Source organism: Oenanthe melanoleuca, chromosome 3 (genome assembly GCF_029582105.1).
Source record: "Oenanthe melanoleuca isolate GR-GAL-2019-014 chromosome 3, OMel1.0, whole genome shotgun sequence".
Classification (NCBI taxonomy): domain Eukaryota; kingdom Metazoa; phylum Chordata; class Aves; order Passeriformes; family Muscicapidae; genus Oenanthe; species Oenanthe melanoleuca.
Window position 1 is genome coordinate 58,345,934 of NC_079336.1, and position 16,938 is coordinate 58,362,871.

Here is a 16,938-nt window from a genome sequence, read left to right on the forward strand (position 1 = left end):
CACCTGGTTTCTTTAAACTACTGAAAGCTTCACACCTTTTATGTTCAGGCATTCCGTTGCTCTTTTCTAATAAAGTGAATGTGATACCAGAATACAGCGTCAGAGTTAGCTTTTACTGAGGCTCCCCCAGGTCTTGTAGTGTTGGTGTCTCTGGATTGTATCCTGAATTTCCAAGTTTGAAGGATAAAGGCGTTCTCTCCGACAAGACATTCTCTTGACCCATTACTCAAAGCATTATTTTCTGGTAGCAAAGGTTACCCTTAGCACAGAATACAGTTAAATTTCTCTCGCTGTGGCGTCTGGTGCGAGTCAAAAATGCAGGAATACAGCGCTTGTGATTCCTGCAGAGAGGAGTGTCAAGTACACGATGGGGCTCGATGCCCCAGATACTGGCACCAACTTACTTTCCTTCTCTCTCAGCCCTGAGGGCAGGCGGGGCACGCCCGCTCGCAGCGCTTTGTTGTCACATCACGCCCGCTATTGTGGTTTCTCTCCAGCGGGCGCTGGGTGGGCACAGGGACGCGCTGCAGTGTGTCCCTGCGGTGGCCGTGGCCGTGGCCCGGCCGGTCCCGCGGGCCGGGTTTGTGGGTCAGCCCGCAGCCCGGAGGGCCCATCCCGACACATCCCGACACATCCCGGCGCATCCCGGCGGGCGGCGGGGGCGGAGCCGGGCCGGGGCAGGGCGGCGGTCACGTGGCGGGGTCACGTGGCGGGGGAGCCGGGCCCAGCCGCCGCCGCCGCCGCTCCGGGAGCGGTGAGAGACAGAGCCGGGAGGGCGGGCAGGGAAGGAGGGAGGGAAACAGGGAGCGGGAGGGAGGGAGCCCGCGGGCGCGAGTGGCCGCTGCCCGCTCCGCCGCCGCGCCGAGGTGAGTGCGGGAGGTGGGGCGGGATGGGCCGGGCGCTGCGCGGGGCCGCGGGCGGCTCCGGGGCTGTTTTCCTTTTGTTCCCGTGGGCGCCGGCCGGCGGCAGGGCGGTCCCGCTCCCCGGAGACGGGAGGTCCCGGTGCGCCGCCGGGACGTGCGCGTGTGCCGCCAGCCGCGTCCTTCCCACCGCCGTTCCCCCGCGCCCGGCGGGCACCGGCCGGGATGAGGCTCGGAACGCGGGCGGGGGTCTGGTGGAGCCCCCGTCCTTCCCTCACACCTGCGGCTCCGGGCCCGGAGCTCCGGGAGCCCCGGGCGGCGGCGGGGAGGGGAGCGCTGGCTCCGGCATCACCTGTGACTCTCCGTGCACCGCCCGTAGCGCTGCCATTTGTAAATATTTTTGTCTTTTTCTTCTGTTTTTTTTTTCCCCTCCCGCTGCACTCCCCCCGTGCCCCCGCCTTAGCGGGGTGGGGGCGGCGGGGCACGGTTCGGAGCGGTGCCCCGCGATGGGCACGGATCCGCCTCGGGAGCGCAACTCCTTCGCATTCTTTGTGTTGTGTCTTCTCGCCGTGCATTTCTGTAAGCGTCTGTGTGCGAACGTGTTCCTGTCCTTGGCTTCCTAAAGGTTTCCGAAAAAGTCCTGGAGTCGCTCGCCAGTTCAGTGCTTAAATTTGACTGAGACTGTTAGAACAGACAATTAAAATCAGCTGTATGGGGTGAGATCAAAGGTCTGGCTTGTTTGGATTGCCGTTTCTGCAAGTGGCACATAGCAGATGCTTAGGAAACACCGTAACAACAGGGTGAGCGTGCTGTGATTCTTTGGGAAACCAGCCAGGCCTCCAGCAATCTGAGGTTAAGGGATTGCCTGAGTCAAATATGATGTTTTTGTGTTTAAGAGTCCTTTTCCCCCCTGGCTTAGATACACGTTTTTCAAACAAGAACAAAACTAAGGCCTCTTAATAGAAAATGTTTATCTTTAAAAAAAACACAATTGACAATATATTATTGTCATAGGTAGTTTCATTTTGCCATGATTAAATTTGTCAGTCCAAGGATTACTGATTCATGAGCAATATCCTGTGTTTTGAATAGGTAGGGGGTATTTTCCAGACCTATGAAAACAGTAAATAAAAAAAAATTGTTTCTTAATTTGTTTGTTTTTATATTAATTTGCAAAATTTAAGTCTTAAAGTAGCTGGTTAATAAAACGAAGTATAGTAAGAGCTGTATCAAAACAGCGTTTTACCATAATACAACATTGACAGCTTTGGAGGTGATCATATGAACCACTAACATTTAACTGTTTGTACTTAAGCTTAATGACTTAAATTGTTGTCTCATTGCATCAAGATTTCTGGTAAAATTATTTTGAGGATAACTTCACAGGTTCTTCCACAATAGCAAAATCATGGTGATCCCTGGGGGTGCCCGATCCTGTAATCCTAATTCAAGAAATAGCTTCATGCCAGTTGTTCCTAACCTGATTGCTCTTATAAGGAACATTTGCACGAGTGGGCCTCATTTTTCACAGGCAGTGTGAATGTCAGGCAAAGTAGAGCTATTTCAAAAAACTGCATATTCCCCCACGCCCCCAATGGAATTTTGTAAGAAGGTCATTAGCAGTTTCTTGGGGGCTGAAAGGAGGTAGTGGGTTGATAGTATATATAGATAACTATTTATAAGATTAAAAATAGCTTGGAAAACTGACAACTATTACTGCTGTGAATGATTTTCATAGAAAGAGAATTTATTTTTTTGTACATTGCGTCACTGCTTCTGACAACAGACTGGATTTCTCACCTAGTCAACAGATGTTTATTGTAAAACCCTTAGCACGTTTCATTCTATGAAAACCCTGCTCATGTTGAACTATACTGAGCTCGTGATGGACAGTTTAAAATATTCAGTCTATTTCCTTCAGTAAGGCAGTGAATAGATTTAAATAGTTCTATTGTGAACTGCACCAAGAAAGCTGTTGTAGTGCAGCTGATTAATTTTTATCACAAAAAATGGATTGATTCAGTTGAACTTTCAAATAAAATCAGTTTTGTTTATAGCTAGCCTTTAGAAAAAGTTGTACTTGTTTTATGTAATTATTAAGCATACTTATAATACACAGCTTTTAGCATTGCTTTTCATTAGCAAGTCTCAAAGCACCCTGCAAAAGAATTCAGTGTAATTATTTTTCAGGTAATTATTATCATGTTATCTAGTGCTCATAAAGAGATCATTGTCTGCCTGTGATCGCTATAAGAAGCTCTATGAGAAGGTCTAATAATAAAATCAGACTTTTTGATTTAATATTTTTTTTTCAATAAAACCCCATCAAACTCATCTTTCTGTTTCTCTTGTAACATTTTTATTTCGTTTAATGATGGCTGAGGTAATTTCATACCATACCTGCCATGCCAGTGTTGGAAGCTAAGCCTGTGCTTTGTGGAGAACAGACTTCTCTTCCTAGTGTCAGAAGAAACCTTGCTGAAGGCTTAGCTAAATTCATTGATGAGTTAGAAAATGCTTCAGGACATCTCTTGTTAAGGTGATCCAGGTACTAATGCTACACTCTCCAGTTACCAGGGAAGCCTGACTGTTCTGAGAGTTTGTCTGTGTCTCTTGATAGTGATCAGGATAAAAAAAAGTAAGTGTGAATAAGCGAATTACATGGCCAGCATCCTCATTTTATGTGTTTTCCTTCCTCTCTGCTGTGGTAGAGCTGGTAGAAATGGTAAAGAATCTTTGATTTTTCTGAGTCACCATCGGTGCCTCAATTTTGTAAAGCATCTGGTAGCAGAACAACTTCTGATGCTAGGCATGTGAAGTAGGCATCTTTAAGTTGCTTTCCAACTGTCTCTATCAGTTGGGTGTGCAGTTGATTATTGCTAATTATATTATTGGTGTATTTTTGTAGTTACTGAGGACTTGAGGTCTTATGCTGGATTGACAGTTGGCAAAATGGAACAAAAAGTTGGTGTTTTTTTAAAATTCAAGGTAATATATTAAATCGTCTTTTAGGGATAGAATGCAAGTTAGGAAATGTATTAGATTTGATAATGGAAAGATTATAATTTGAAAACTGTTGTGTACTATATGCTAAATAATGTGGGAACTGTATTCCTAGACAGTGTAATGCTATCAAGAAATATAAGCTTTTATAACTTAGGTTTGAATTGTAAACCTTTCATTGAAGAGAACAATGGCTTAGCTACTGTAATGAAATGTTTGTCAGAAGTTGGGCAGGTATAGTCAGTGATTTCAGCTGGCTCTGTAGAAACAATGCCTTCTTGTTGGCAGACTTGCCTCTGGATTTCACTTAGATTTGTGTGGTTTTGGATTATTTGGAAAAATGTCCAAGAGGAAATGTTTTGAGAAGTCCAGTTTGAAGAAATTGCCTGTTGTTGTGCTGATTGTTTTTGTGTGACTCTTATTTTGATCCATGGTTTTATTATTTGATCCATTGTTTCTCTATTCTGTTTTTTGTAACTAATGCCTTTGTTTACATCATCTGACAATATTTAAAACTGTAGTATCTTTTAAATGGTTTGCTGTTTTTCACTTTTTGTTCACACTCGTGAAAGGCCTCAGTATTACTCTTCTGTGTGCTCCATCCTTGATAGCTATTACATATCAAATCTGGTCTGGAGAACCTCCCATTGGAAAGCTGGGCTGTGTAGTGTGCTCATAGTTTGAGAGCTAACAGACCCAGCTGGTAGTCATACACTTTCCTGGTGCCCTGGGCTTGAATTAGTCTCCAAAATCCTTGTCTAGTGCAAAATATTCTTCACAAAACATTCACTTGAAGACTGATTCTCCCATTAAAATAGAAAGATCTAGCATTTCTCAATACTCACATCAATCCATCCTATCAGTTCCTCCTCTGCTTTGTACGTGCCATGGAATAGATTCCTCTCCTTTGAAGACACTCTTTTAATGAAATACTCATTGAAGCAAATATTTAGCAGCTGAGCTGTTTTCTAAATAAAATCCTCGTGTATTTCTTGTTTCACTAGTTTGAACAGGAAAGTTCAAAGGCAGCCAAATCCATGCACATAGCCATTTAAAGAGAATTGGTGTGAATACTTTACTAGTGGTCTCTGGCACCACTTAAGCAGACAAGAGACATGAAAAGTAGCCATAAATGTTGGATACAATGTGCAGGAAAATAATCCGTCTGCACATATAGCAAGATTATGATAGAACAGTGTTTTTGAAGATAAGTAGCAAATAAAGTTATTGGGAAAAGCAAAGTTTGACCCCCTGCTGTGATTGTGATGGATCATAGTCCACAGGAGACTCTTTAGTTGGAGAAAGAACATAACTAACAAAATTCTTAAATGAGGGAGAAAGCACTCTAACTTTTATTCTCTTTTGGATGCAGCATCTAATATAATGGGAGCCTTGGTCTTTTAAGCATCCAAGCATTAGTAGCAATATTATTGCTGTTTCTGCTTTATAAAGAAGAGATCTTTCTATTCTAGTGGAATGGTGGGATGACTTTTATGAATTCCTTTCAGTTGTAAATAACTAAAAAATTAAACACTTCCCTAGAGATCTACCTATCTAAAATCTGGTTAAAATACACAGAAGGTAGATTGACTAACAGAAATCCTGTCTTGCAGATCATACAGTAATTATGGAAAATAATTACTGTTGTATAAAAATAGAAAAAAACGTTACTCATAAAGCTATTTTAAGTGTTAAGCAAAACTTTTAAGGGGGAGTGAATTTAGCTAAGGGAGAAGGAGGAAGAGTTCTATACTTGTAGTGTCTTCCCCAGCTCTCACGAGTCATGTAAGTATATTAAGAACTGTTACTATATAAATATCTTGGCTGCCATACAAGTGCCCTACATAGTGTTTGGAAATGAGGGACTTGAACAGTGTAGGTGTGGAACCAGCTTTAGATACTGTACCTTCTTTTTTCCCAGGCACAAAGATATGGACCTATGAATGGCATATCAGCTCAGACCAGAGGTGTTTCTACATCAGTATCTTGTTTTTAACAGTGAATGATAACAGATGCCCAGGGCAGAGTATGATAGGGTATACACATAGCTGAGTATCTGAAGGGAAGTGTTACTGGGTTCTAGTAGGGTGCAGTTTAGGGGTCTGTGGGCAGATGGTATTTAATCATTTGGGTTTTAATAGTTGTGGTGAATTTATGCCATCTTTTTTTGGAACCCTTGATAGCTTTAGCATCTGCAGCATCCTGTAACAAAGGAATGACAAAAGTTTAACTTGTCCATTTTTGGTTTGTTGCCAGCTTAAGAGTTACAATCCTCCTCTCCTTTAATTTGCTTGATGTAAAACCATGTTATTTTTAATTTGTAAAATTTCATAAGAAACTTCTATGGATAAAGTTGAGTGCTTGATGTGGAACATGTAAGGAATGTCATGCAAACTCCCATTTACTGCAAAATATAAAGAAAGGACTCTTCATAGAAAGTTCCTTTCACTTTGAGTAAAGTTCAGTTTATTTATGCTTTGCATTCATCTTAACTTGGAACCTGAAAAATGCTTATAGCAAGTTTTGCTCTTAGCAATATATCTTTTTGTAAAGACTGTGTGGTCTGTGTATAAATTCTATCTGTAGAAACATGTGAGTATGAAAAGCTGGCCTGTGGAAAGTAATTGCAGAATTTATGAGATGGAAGAAAGTTGGGATTGAGGTTTTAGTGGAGCTTTCTGTAGTTGTATAGTAGAAGACCAGTATCATATCCGAATTTGTCCCATTAGTTGTTCAAAAATAAGAGTCATTCCTGAATAATTTGGGCAGAGAACAATATGTAAATTGAATGGCTCTTTCCTATGGTCAGTACAGGAACTTTCATTTAATCTGTAAAAATAAATAATGATAAAAGTCAAATGGGTTTGATTTGCATTTCCAGATTTGGATCGGGCTGGAGTCTCTTGAGGCTTTTCTAGTTTGATGCGGATTTATCCCTGGTTTGGATTTCTGCTTCCTTCTCTTTCTGGTAGGGTTTGTTAGAAGATCTTTGATGATGTTTTATCCTTAAGGTAAAGGGTCCTTTATGGCACATATATGTACGTGTTCATGTTTTTTATGTTTTTTGTCATCAGAAAATGGGTCTACAGCTTCCATTATCTCCAGTGTTTATGAATTCAACTGGTTAAAACAATTAAGTGTTTGAATTCTAGGAGAGATTTAAATAAATGCATTTGTATTTTATATTGACATTGGAAGCTATGCAGTGAAAATATGCTAACTTGCATGAATGATCAAGGGATAAAATTAAACCAGCTCATGTTACAGGTATGCAGTTTGGAACCATTTGCTGTTTTTCCAAAATGGAGATGAAGATATAAAATAGATTAAAAATAGATTAGAGCAGTGGGGGAAGGGACATGGTTCTTCTAAAGATACCTGTTCAAAGTCTTATTATGAATTGTAACAGTACTATGAGCGAGAATTAGTCTTAGTATATTATAAATTAGCCAAAGCTTTGAGGCAGCAAGAGGGTTCCATTAAAAGCAAATACAAATCATAGGATGAAGTCCTCTTTCTCTGAGTTACACGCCTTTTAGAGGTGGATTCCTTCCAGATTTTCCAGCCCACTGAGGAGACATTCTGTCTTCCTTTATACCAGTAGAATAACCCTATGGAACATGTATTAAATCCAATATAGGTTATTTCCCAGTATTGCAAAGAGAATTTTTGAATTTGAAAGTCTGTTCACTGGACCTGTAATAAGATTGAGAAAAGTATACTATATAAAAAACTATAATTTGAGCTCAGTACTTGTGCTAGGAGTATGCCTGTACAGTATTAGTCCTTCTTCCCAGAGGCCTCAAGGCCTCATGCTGGTAACTGCAGTGGCAGCATCTCCTGAAAAACTCCTCAGCTTACATGCTACAAGTCTGATTAGAGAGGTGCTGTTATGTTCTTCTACAGAGGAGATGGACATGGAGAGAAGACATAAGTAAAACAGAGCAAAGTTGAGGTGTACAGTCACATTTCGTTCACATATTATCACAAGAACTGTGTATTATATACTTTGCAGTAGCAAATAGATGACTGTGTCTTTTAGGAAAACATGTTCTGTTAAAAATACCCATATCTGATGGATAAATAGCCAATAGCTGGATGACGGAGGGGTGATGAAAGTGCAGGAATGGAGTGAAGTGAAGTGAAGCAGTATGAGAATTTCATAATCAAATTGGCTCTTATAGGTAGGATTCACAATGACCTTTTAAAGAGAGGATTTTAGAGCCTGACTGCTGTGGATTTTGCATCTTTTAAATCCTGTTAAGGAGTTACAGAGAACTTTGTATGTTTCCTTAGTTGTTATGAATTAGAAGTCAATAACAGAAACTCCTCCACAAGCTAGTACTTACTTTTATTAACAAAGGAATTGGAAATTGCTCTTTCTTCCAAGGATTTAAATGAGAGACCACTGAAAAGACAGCTTAAGCGTTGAGGAAGAAGATGTATAGAAAATTCTTTCAATGCAGTTTCATTTTCAGTACTGTGTTGGTTGCTTTTGCAGTTATTAAATGCAGAAAGCAGGTGACCTGTATAGTGGTTCTTCCAGATTAAAAGTGACCATTAATGCTGCAAGATCTCATAAAAGATAGTTTCCTATTTCCATGAGATGCAACAGTAAAGTCTTTTGTCTCCATCATAGGAAGTTTATGTTCCAAAGGTTCGATAGTTGTCTTCCCTTTCTCCCTTTGGAGTTTGCTTTAAGTATTTCTGGTAGCTTGGAGAGAAAATATTTGTGATTTGATTTGGTGCTGTGGTGCCAGAACAAGCTCTTGTAGTTTTTAAATGGTATTACTTGTTAAAGCTCCAGAAATGCTAGGAAAACTTTGTTCCCTGCTTTGGATCTGAATTTGTGTCCATTCTTATCATCCAAGGATTCACAGGGAAACCAAGAAATAGCCCGCATTTGTTTAATGAAAATTCTTCTTAAAAAATGTCCTTTGCATGGGAAATGATAATAAAATTTTTATAGTGCCTTCAGGAGGAGATTTGCTACTCGTTGTCCATTTCTTGTTAAGAAAGATATAATGGGACAGATGTGTTGTGAGGATTTGGATCATACTGATTTGCTTCCAGCGGTGTTGTCACAGCTTTGACAAGAATCATGCCTGATGACTGAGCATCCATAGTGATGTGCAACTGTCTGCTTTCTCTTATATTGACTTCTGCTTTGTTTTATTGGTGTGGAGACTTAAGATGTCATGGCTTTCTGAGCCTAACACTTACTCAAGCTTTGGAATAACTTTTCTACCTTGGAGTATCCTAAGAGGTTTGGGTTGTCTTCTTCACTGACAGGACTAGCATGGAAGGGCTGAATGGAAAAATCCTTAAGTGCTCACATTGCTGATTTCTGTTTCTGTTTTATTGTTCCTAAGGACTTCTTTAAGTACACCCATCCATGTGTGGGGTGATAACACTTAGGAATAGGCTTGAGGTGATGCAGATTTAATGGAGAAAGGACTGGAGAGCCTACTAAGGGGTACATGAGTTCTCTCAGTTTGTGCTCTTGATTAGGCTGTGAGCTTGGGGCATGTGTGCTGTATTGTTTGTGTGTATTTTCATTTGTTTGTTTGTTATGTTTTTGATTTCAAATTATTCTTCAATGTTTAGGACAGTTTCTTTCAGTCTTTCTGGTTAAGAGCTAGGACCGTATTTCCTGGATATTGGTATTGTTACTGTCTTTGCCTTCATTGAAATTTACAATTTTGTGATTTTATGGAATGCCAGGCAAGAGACTGTATTTTATTATTGCTTCCTGATTTCCTCTACATCTTTATAGCAAATGTGATCAGGAGAGAAATCTTGGGGGTTTCTTTTGTTTAGTTTAAAGTACCTCATTCTGTTAGCTGATCTAAAAACCTACCTGGAAAATTACTCCAATTTAAAAATAAATAACAATTGCATGCAGGCATACTTGGTTGCACAGCAAGATCTATTTTTAAAGAAGGTTTCTGCCCTGTTTTTCCTTCATTTTAGATTCAGTTTTACCTTCATTTGAGACATCCTGAGGAATTTTGGCTTTCTTTTCAGTCTTTCATAATAGATAAATGCATGCATCCTCTGGATCAGATTTCATAATTGTTTTTGTAAGGGAAACCATGCTTATCTTCAGATAACCTCTGGTATTCCAGTAATTCCTAGTGTGTTTGAGGTTCTGCCTCAGCTTGGTTGGTGTTTACTAGTGGGTCTTGTGGTTGGAAAGGTGAAGTAGGTTATATGCCATGTGAATACAACTTAAAAAGCAATTTCAGTCTCATGCAAATGGATGTTCTGATGAAATGATGATTTGAAAAAAAACAGAGCAAAACCTATGTCAGTCTAAAGTAGCACCTAAATTTTTTTTTGCACTAGTTGATGATCATAGCAGCAGACTAGGAGACAGCAGTCTTGTACATCTCTCCCAGTTCTACCACAAGCTTCTGCATTGCCTTGAAATGCTTAAATTGTCTTTTACTTAGAAGTATAATGGGAATAATCCTATTTTACTACTTTCCTTAGAATCACTGGCACTAATAGAGCACTCATAGGACAGTGGATAAAGGGTTCAAAATGTCAGAGTCATGTTAAAAGAAATCATGGTGTAGTTGGAATTGAGCCAAATGTTCACTCAGCTGAAGATGACTAGTCTAGGTACACCTTAAACTAAAAATGTTGCAGAAAGAGAGGGGCCTGAAATGGGACAGGTGAAACTAAATATACTGTTATGCAACTACTTATTTCCTGGTATTCTTGTTGATTCTTGAGACTGTGAACTCTTGGCTTACCACTTAATGTCTGTAAACCATCAGACAACACTGCTAAAGTTATAATACTTCAAAATATTATTAATAATGGCAAAAGTGCACGGCTGGATGAGGAACCCACATATGGCATGTATTTGAACATATCCACTAAAGTGCACTTGTATTGAAAAATTCTTCCACGTTTGTAGCAGATAGTGAATCACAGGATCCACAGCTTAGAGTACTGTATGTTGGGAGTTAGCAATGACAAGTGTTTATCACTCATTCATTGGTAAGGGTGTACTTGTAAGAAAAGTTTAGTGCATTTTATTCTCCCGTGTGTAATAGAAAATATATCTGTAGAGTATTTAGCTTTATTCATAGAGATGCTTTTTGGCTGCAGATATTTATAAAAGGTTGTGGGAGTTTTCATTTTCACAGTCCTTTAGCAATGTTTGTATTTACTCAAGCAGTACAAATAAAGCAGGGATGCTCTTTTGTTGGAAAGTCTTAGCTTACCTGTTTGGGATTGTTTCTGGAGAACAGACTGCTGATTCCTGTTACAATTTTCTTTAATGCTTAACTCAGCTATTATGCCCCAGATTTATTTTTGGACAGTGTAGTATACAATATGCAAAATATAATTAATTGATGTCAATGTTAAGATGAAAATGGACCATTAAGGTTATGTAGTGTACAGTTCCACACAGCGCTGTCTTTGGATTATATGTGAAGATGAGTGCTTACATTAAACTAGTGTTCTTTACAGGGGAAGTGAGATGTAAATTCATGATATGGGTGTGAGACTTGCTCTCACACAGTCCGGTGTTAATAGGCCTGCTGTTTTCTTCTGTCTGGATATAGGCAGAGACCTTGTGAAGAAGAAAATTGTACTCCAGGCAAAGAGGCAGGTATAAAAATCCTCGGGTAACAGAGAGGAGTAAGAAAAGCCAAGAAGGTCCTTTTTTTGTGGCTTATGGGTTTTGGTGCGAATATTTATTCAGAAGTTCATCTGAACAAATGAAATGTGCCATGAAAAACGCAATGAACAGAATCACTTTATTTTGCAATAATTTTCTTTGCTTTGTTTCTCAAGTTGTAGTGCAAAGCTTCCTGTGTGCCTCACCTTGAGGTACTTGTCAGCTCTTTGTTCACGTCTTGTTCACCTATCCTTTTTTCTTTCTATTTTTTGAGGGACTTATTTTTTGTCTTTGCAGGTTTACTTGTCTTCTTTGAGTAGCTGAGTAAGTTCAGGGATCTCTCAGGGATTTAAATTCATCAAAAGTTGATAGCACTGTAATTATTCTTCCTTTTTTCCTCATGCATTTTTCAGTTTTTCTTTCAGGACAGACTCCTGTGGCTATGTGGATGACAGTGTTCACAGATCCTCAAAGTGAAACTGTTAAGGTTTTTGCTCTCTAGACTGATGTTTGTTCGGTGGCCTGTACCATAGCACTCAGGTCTTCTCTTTCAAGCTTTTCTTGCAGGAAATTTCAAAGCTACCTGTTTTAAAGCAGAATAAGTGATAACAAGGAGGGAAAAGTTGGAAAAGATGCTGGATACCATACCAAATAAAATTCAAAGAAGTGCACAGCTTGTTTGGCAGCGTTAGGTTCTCTAGTGCACTTTGCAGCACACTTGCTGTGAACTGGGAGCCAGAGACTTTTTGTTCAATGTTTTAGAAAATTTTAGGCCCAGAACTCTGGCCAAGACAGTATTTAGACAAAAAATGGTGTATAGGAGCTGCTCTGAAAGCCATAGTCTCCCTTCTAATGTTGAGGTTTTTGGACTCAGCATAGAGATTTCCTACACTCTCTACTATTTGAAGGATCAAAGGCTTATTAAACATGGTACTTCAAATTGTGAATTATTTGCCGTAGCACTCATTCACATGAAGTATCTTTTGCAGAATTTTTCTGGTACTTGTAAAGAAGTGGACAGATTTTCCTCAAGAAAGTTTGTTTAGTCTGTGTTGAATTTTTTTTTGTCTCCCTCTAGATTCAAAATCTTTACTGATTATAAACAAGACATTCTCTCATGCTAGTGGTAAGTCTAAATCTGTCTAGGGACAGTTGCCTCTTTCTTAGCATGATGTCAGTGGAAAGCTTGAAAATACTGCTACACAGCAGTTTGCTTTCTCAGCTAGAGAAGCATTGCTGATTGTCAGTGCTTGTTAGATCCTTTGTATCATAGAAGTTGGTTGTGTATAACATAGTAGTGACATCCTTCGGTCAAATGACCTTTTTGTGGTGATACCCTGCTGATTGTGGATATCATAGTGTGTTCATACCTTGAGAGCATATAGACATATTTGGCTGAACCTAGACCTTGATCAGCTGGAAAGATTTCTTCCTGCTTTCTGCTGCCTTTTTTTTTTCTTTTTGATTGCATGTTTGTGTCACACAGAAATGAAAATGAAACAAAGCTACACAGGTTTAGGGTTGAGACAGATGTATTGGTTGTCAGAGAGGTATTTTTGTGTGTCCTATCCCGTTCCCCCAGCCGTGATTTGTGGTTGCAGTAGTAGCCAAAAATATGTCTGGAAAGAATCCAGCATGAGGATAACACTTTTCTCTCAGGAGTATGCAATCTGCATAATTTTTTTTTAAGGCAAACACCTATTATATATTTCTATCATTTGAGTCTTTAAGGGAATAATAGGAAGGGAATCACTGCCCTCCTAAATTTTTCTTCTGTGTTTTGTCTATTTTGCTTAATTGCTGATTGTACATCGTTTTTTAAACAAAACAGTCCTATCTCCGTTTGTGGACTTAGTGTCTGATTTATGGAGACAGGATTGTTTTGCATACTGGATTTTATGAACATGTAATTTCTCATGTCAAACAATGTAGCATTTCATTAGTATGCAGCTAAAAATGTATCAGCAGCTTTGGTTTTGTATAGTTTGGTCTTTTTTGTTGTTTTTGTTGGTTTTTTGAGTGTGAAAGTGTCTTAAAAACATCATTACTAGTCTGAAGGACACAGATTCTCATACTTCCTTTCCACCCAAACCCTGTATCCCTACTTAGCTAATTAAACATCCCTTGTACTAGTTTATGGCTGATGATGCTCTAGTATGTATGTTCAGACTCTTGGCCTGTTTACTCAGTGCAGGTAATTGATACCATGCCTCAAGTCTGATTTGAGCCTTTTGGCCAAGAACTTTGGCATCACGGCTTTAAAGTAAAACTGCATGGCTTCCACATGTTAATCTAGTGCTCTTTTTACCTTATGAACCAGCTGCCTCTTTTCAGTATGACCTTAATTCATCCCATTTCCCAGAAGGAAACTTGCTCCTTTTGTCTTTGCTTTGCTCTTAGAGGGATTCCCTCCAGCTCTGCCTTCAGCTGCATGACTGGGATAATGCTTGTCGTGACCTGATGTCGCAGCTGGAGGGGAGCAGATCAGCCACTGGTGTGGCTGGAGCCAGCTTCTAAAGATTGACTCACTGCTGCCATATGACACTGCGTGGTTTGGCAAACAGCCATTGCAGTTTTTCTTGTGTGCATAAGCAGGTGGCCTTGAATGAGGGGAAGTAGAATTACAAATTTCTGCACAGCGCCTCTGTATGGACTGGATACATGCACTGTTCATACCATATTCATCCATCTGAAATCTTGTGGATGTTGAGATTAGAATTATGAAGACTCTATTTATCCCTGAAGCTCTAAGTAAATAAAATGAATGCATCCAAAGGATTTTTTTTTTGTCTGTTAAGCAGACAAAACATGTTAAGGTCTGGCTTTCTCATTTTAATATATCTTCTGCTGTACACGATAAAGACTATCACAGGTCTACTGCTGAATGGTTAGAAGAGGATGTGTGCCTGTACCTCATGCAATTCACTTTAGAATTTTTACTTTTTAGCTTTGTTTATCTTCATTACTAGCTTTTCAACTGAGATTTGGGACCTTTTTATGTTATGATGGAAGTGCAGACATGGGTCTGTAATGGAAGAGGAGCCCATGGCAATAGCATTGCCAAGTCTTTTTTTACTATGCTGTGTTCGAGAGCATTTACAGGGTGGCTGAAAATTGATATAAAAATATACTAATTTAAAGTATAACTTTTTGTCTTAGTCTATTGTAGTAAATTTAGCCTTTCATAATAATTGTCAAGTTGAACTAAAATAGCTTTAATAATAAATAATGTATGTATTGCTTAAATGTTTCTGCTGAGGTTTTAAATGTGCCACAGGTCACTAAAATGAGGGAAATTGCTGGTTTCAGTTTGCTGAAGGGGCAGATCAGCTTGCAACAGATTTTCTTCAGGCATAGAGGAAAAATTGTGTTTATGTCAGTATAGTTTGTTTTTTTTTTTCCAAGGAGAAACTGAAAAGGATTGTTTTCTTCTTAGAAAATGTAAAAAAAAAGAAATTTGATATTGAGATCAACTGTTTCTACTGATGTAGTAATTTAGCATCTAGAAAGTCACCTCAGGTGAGAAGCTAAAGGTAATTCTTCCTTTCATTTAAAAACAAATTAATTTTCAATGAAGAACATTATTAATATGAATCCAAAACATCTAGTGTGTAGCTTTATTAGTAACATTCTCTAAATCTTGTAAACCTTGAATTTCTCTAAATGGAATTCTAGTTTCCTATGAAAGCAACTTGATAGCATTGTGAGTTTGTAAGATAATCCTAAAATGCAGTCCTTTAAAATAATGGTTTTTTGGGGATTTTTTTTTTTTTTTTTTTTGTTATCTCCAGCAGTGTTGGAGCTTAGACAGACATTAGATTTTGGACTGTTGTCAGCCTTGTTCTAGGCTGGGTCTTATAACACTTCAGAGTACATTTCATACTTGGGGTTTTATGTTTGCATATATTGTGTGTCAGGGGGGCATATATGGCACTTAGGAGAATATTGTTCCAGAAGGAAGGACCACTTAACCGTTTTTTTTTTTTTTTTTTTTTTTTTTTTTTATTAAATGCAGACTAGAAATGGACAGAAATGTTTTGCAGCAGGATAGAAATAGACTGTAAAACATAGGATGTGCTACAGTCAGGGGTGATGGGATCATACCACAGACTAGAAGCCAGTAATGTTAAATTCTGCCATCTTATTTATGAAGAATGCTGTTTTTCCCTTCAGTATTAAGAAGGTGTCTCCTTCTGCCCCATGGGAAAAGTTCCTTGGTGCAGCTGAGCTGAGCTTTCTGTTTCTGAAAGGTCTTCCTGCACCTCAGTCTTGTGCCTGTACCTTAGCTGCAGTTCCAACACTCACCTTACCCATCAGCTATTTAATCCAAATCCCTAAAGCCACAGAGTATTTCTCACTTATTTTAATATTTATTTTGTAGTGTATTAAGAAACTGAGTCCACTCAAGGAGATGTCAGATGGGCACCTGGCAGTGAAAATGGGAATGAGGGCCAAGTGGATCTAGGAAAAGAAATTGGAGCGGGTCACTGAGATTGCAGGGATTAAGAAGTCTTTCTATGGCATAGGCTTCTTTGAACAGCTTGCAGTCTTGCAGGTCTTTGGGAAGGAATTGTACATATATATCTGACAGAGTTGCTGAAAGCACTCTGTAGTGTGTGCATTCAAGGCATTGTGGGGTGTGAGAGATTTAACAGAAGCAGTTCTACCTTACTGTATACAGAATGTACTACTACTTTGGCCATAAAACTTTATTTCTCAAAAGGCAAGATGTCATAAAGCTGTTGGATTGCCAGTAGTAGTGGTGACTGCCAGTCACGTACTGGCTCTTCTGTTGAAGATGGATGAAGCTCTCTTAGCAATTTTGTGGTAAGAGCAAGGCTCTCTGAGTCATTGAAGGTTGCTATGAGAAACCCAGTAGTGTTTCCATAGGGCATAGCAATGTAATTATAGAAGCTTCATTTGAAAATTGGTGAGGTGTCAGTTATTTGTAGCTCTGCTTCAGAGCAAGAGAAACAATAAATGTGGAACAGAGCAGATGACCTGTGCATATCTCGATTTTTCTCTGCATCTGCATGTGACCTTCCAGGAGATAGGCTTGGGTTTACTTTTGGTCTGCTGGATCAGTCTGCTGATCTGGGTGCTATTCTGAGAAGCAGTAATAAAGGACATTCACTATCAACCCAGAGCAGTTGCTTTGTAGTTTGGCTTTTGGCTCTTGCAAGGAGAGCAACAGATCCAAGAATCACAGAACACATTGTACGAGGTAATGTTATTAAACAGTGAATGCCTTGCTATGCTCTGCTTAAAAATTTTGATAAAATGTTGAAGCATTGAGAGAGAATAATCCTGCAACATCTGTAATACTCTACATAAGAAACAACTGTTTTATTGTAGAACATCCCAGCATATGTGTTCCCCATCCCAGTGGGGGACTCACTGCCTGGCAGAAGAGAGTCTGTAATCAGATCCCTGCAG

At 39.3% G+C, this 16,938-nt stretch overlaps 1 protein-coding gene across 1 annotated transcript in view; it reads left to right on the top strand.

The window, feature by feature from the left end:
• The first annotated feature begins 977 nt into the window (after positions 1-977).
• Positions 978-16,938, top strand: part of TULP4 (TUB like protein 4) — a 149,417-nt gene continuing 133,456 nt past the window's right edge. The window contains 1 exon segment of the mRNA XM_056486944.1: positions 978-1,250. The gene's annotated coding sequence lies outside the window, so the exon portion shown is untranslated.